Genomic DNA, 4356 nt, shown 5'->3' with positions numbered 1-4356 from the left:
TCTTCAGTAAATAAATGTATCTCACAGGTTTGTGATGTTGAGCTGTGTGGTGTGTAAGTGGCGACTTGTCTTCTTATCTCTCCGTGTACGACCGGCGCTCAGCTCCATCTAAATACACTGTATCAATGAATCCGCGTCATATGGATCAAACAATGGGGCACATTTATCAACACTGGCAAAATATGAAAAATAGTTTTCAATCTTTATAGCATTGATAAGGATTGAACTCATATTTATTAAAAAACAACACAGGAACAGCACCAAAAACTGCTGTTCCTGTGAAGTGGAAATCATACTTACCGCTGCCTCCTTGTTCCCGAAGCAGCATGCGATGTACGGGGCTCCTCTTCTGACTCCAGTGCGCATGCGCCGAGTGAACCCCTCAGACATCTCCGCTCTGTCTCTGCAACTATACTTGCAGAGAGCGAGCGGTGAGTGACAGGGAGGGATCATGTGATCAGTGACAGGGAGGGATCATGTGATCCCTCCACACATGCGCTGTCCAGCTCTGCTCTTTGGAGCAGAGCTGACAGCACTGAAATCTTTTATGGCGCACATTATCATGACAAGTTACCGTAAAAAAAAAAAAAAAATCGGAACTTGTTAGATTGCGAGAGGGAGCAGTCACCATACTGTAGAATGGTGACTGCTCCCAAAAACGAAAAGGAATGCAAAGCAGCAGATATCCACGATATCTACTGCGATTCACCCTTCTTAAATATGCGGGATACACAGAGGGACGTGTTTTTAACGGTAAGTGCATGATAGATTCCAATCACCAGTTGTTAAATATGCCCCAATGTATTAAAGACTTAAGAGTAAGACAGATTTATACATATGTAAATACACCTTATACTACTTGCATTACCCACTGGAGGTGGCTGCGGGAGGGAAGGGGTTAAGCGAGGAACCTGCGCTCAGCTCCTGGTAAGTAGATGGAAAAGCAGAGTAATCTATTCAGCCTCTCACCAGATAAGAGCCAGGATAAACATTACTAGACATCTGCTAATACCCTCATCGCTTCCACTCTGATTGCATCGTATTTGTCTTCCAGCACATTCGTTACAATTATTCTTCCTACTGGAAACTTTCTACTGTTGCCTAATGTAAGTGACACTAATCAATCACCCGGGTGAGACAACACCCTGCTCATCCTCCAGCGCAGCCCGGGAGAGATGAACAATTCTGATCCGACACCGGTCTTTAAGCATTGTACGTTCTGCCTTATCAATATCCACTGATCAGCTTGTCATCTGTGGCCAAAATCGGTAGATTCACCAGTGACCACATCGACCGCTGGAAACATTTGCCAGATAACTAATAAGAGAGATGGATGATCATCTTTCATTAGGGTTGTTTACGCACAAACGCTGCCGATCGCATCAGAAATGGTCGCTTAACGTTCTTCAGAAAACAATGGAGCAGGGAATACGTCCTTAGGAAAATGATTGCCCTCAAATATTCATGAAACTAATACATGCATTGGAAATGTCTAAGGGGTATATTTACTAAGCGGGGGTTCCAATGAACCAGCGATGCTCAGCGTTTTGCTGTCATTTTTCAAAATGGCAATTTTGACTTTTATAAAATGACCGTTTTTAAAAACTAAGGCAAAGCGCAGAGAATCAGCAGTTCCACGGAACCACCTCTTAGTAAGTCTTTATTGTAAACAAATCACGTGGCTTCATAATTTGGGGACACGACCTTTTGTTTTGGGAGCAGAATTTGAGTGGATTGTGTCATCATAATTAATTTTCATCATAAGAGTTCACTAAAAAAGCAGCATGTAATTACACTTTGTGGCCACTTGGCGGCGCTGCTGTCAATTGTAGATTATATGTATGTAAAATAAATGTTTATATGGTACCAGTAGAGTTATGGAAAGTGACAAGAATAAACTATACCTATTGGGAGAAACAAATGGAGTGGCAGTACAAGCATTAGGATTCAGGACCCTCTCCTGGAGAGATTATGATCTAATTGTACCATAATTCTTAGTATAGATTCCCTGCGGGGTATTAATGAATTTCATTGTGTCACTAAGGTTCATTGATACATTTTTTGAATAGACTTTATTGACACAATGTAATTCATTCATACCCCACACAAGGTCTGTACCCAAATAGCCAATTAGTACAGGGTTTCCCAAATCCAGTCCTCAGGGCTCCCCAACAGTGCAGGTTTTCCGGATCACATGTGACATAATTAGGACTATCTGTGGGTCTGTTACAATGTGTCAGTCAGTAATGAATACACCTGTGCTCCAGCAAGGAGATATGGAAAACCTGCACTGTTGGGGAGCCCTGAGGACTGGGTTTGGGAAACCCTGAATTAGTATCTCATGCTCCAGCCCGGTATCTCTGAAACCCAGTCCTCAGGGAGTCCTGCCAGGCCAGGTTTAACAGGTGTCAAGTGGAATAATGATTCCACCTGTGGATGTGTTACATTGTATCAGTCAGACTGGATTTAGGAAACACTACTCTAACCAATCAGAGCAAAGCCACTGTGATTGGTCACTTGCACAGAGGCCCTTGTTCTGTCATTTTCCTTGCACCTTGTTGTGTGTCGTCTAGTAGATATTTTTAACCAGTGGATTACCTGAGAAGAAGGGAGAAGATCCCTGAGGATTTAATTAAGCAATAAAGAGCAAAGTGAGAAATTTATGAGTCTTCAAATAAAGACCTTTAATATGGTGTCTGCAAGTTTTTTCCTTAGTACATTACTATAGGGCACTACAAGTCCCAGCGAGACCTGGATGCCAGGGCATGCTGGAGCTTGTCATTTCACACGTTCCACTATCCTCTGGCAGCCATGGTTATCCTGCCACTTGTAGTTCTACAAGCGTCAGCATACCCAAGCAATTAATGGCTACCTGGGCTTGCTGAGACCAGTAGTGCCACATACTAAAATGCAATGTTTGACCTTATTAACCCGACACCCAGGGGTGTTGGGGTGAGACGCAGTGCTTACAGCATGGGGCTGGTTCAGGGAAGGGCTGAGCACCACAGGGGACCCCACACTCTGGATTTCCATGTTGAAATGGCAGCAGCTCTGCCTGTCATAGCCGAGTGCGGGTAGCGGCATTTGTGGGGGGTTCTCACCGTAACCAAACCAACCTCTGTGCGCTGGTTTTACTAATCTATTACTTGAACATATTACACATCTGTACATGCCCCTGTACAGGTGAACACACTGCGGGCTGAGATTAACCCTCTGAATGCAGCTTCTCCCGTCAGATATATAGATTGACGGATTAGATGCATTGAGGATCTCACAGTGCTGTTATGTTGCTTTAGAGAAATGTTATTACTTCAATAAAACCACCTACAAACACTTCATCTACCACGGCCATTCTTGTCACAGTGTTCTCTGATCCATATAATGAATGTTATATGCTTATAAAAGGCAATATAGTGTATAATATTTACACCGTTCTCAGATATTCATTAGTCTAATGTTATTGTTGGGTAAAAACCTATAATACATATTTAACTGTGGTTAAATGAAGTTTAAAACGACCTTGTGTGGAAGCAGAGTTTACCTATAAGACCCTGTGTAGCTTCCAAGACCCAGGAGAGTAGTAATATCCTCTAAGGCAGGTCTGGGCAGGCGCTGTGAAACTACAAATCCCAGCATGTCCTGCCAGCCATCAGCTGGCTATCTCCTGGCAAAGCATGCTGGGGCTTGTAGTTTAACGACATCGGGAGGGCCGCAGGTTGGCCAGATCTGCTCTAAGGTGACAAGAGGAGATTTAGGTGCAGCCACACTAAGAAACGCTCTCTCGGGACAACCGTCATTACTGCAGGAAATATCCCAGAGAGAAGCAGAATACAGAATAACATGACATTTATCAGTTTAATCAGTGACACTAATGAGGCCTTTTACTGTGAAAAATATTCTGTAATTCTTGCAGACAATATTCAGCAGTGCAGGAAAAGTGCTCAGTTCCTGTAAGCAATTATTATCAGAAACAGAGCTCCTTTTAAACTACACATGAGAAGCATTACAACCAATCCAGTGTAGAGATCATAAGATGTGATGTGCAATGTTCTGCAGATCCTCAGAGATGTAATAGTCTGCAATAATATCACTGTAAAATGCATCAAATACTGGTTCTGAGGAAACAGTAACGGGATGTGTACAGTGATGTGTACAGTGATGTGTACAAGACGTGTACAGTGATGTGTACAAGACGTGTACAGTGATGTGTACAGTGATGTGTACAAGACGTGTACAGTGATGTGTACAGTGATGTGTACAAGACGTGTACAGTGATGTGTACAGTGATGTGTACAAGACGTGTACAGTGATGTGTACAAGACGTGCACAGTGATGTGTACAAGACGTGTACAGTGA

Source organism: Mixophyes fleayi, chromosome 3 (assembly GCF_038048845.1).
Source record: "Mixophyes fleayi isolate aMixFle1 chromosome 3, aMixFle1.hap1, whole genome shotgun sequence".
Lineage (NCBI taxonomy): Eukaryota > Metazoa > Chordata > Amphibia > Anura > Limnodynastidae > Mixophyes > Mixophyes fleayi.
Note: the sequence above shows the minus strand (reverse complement) of the source record.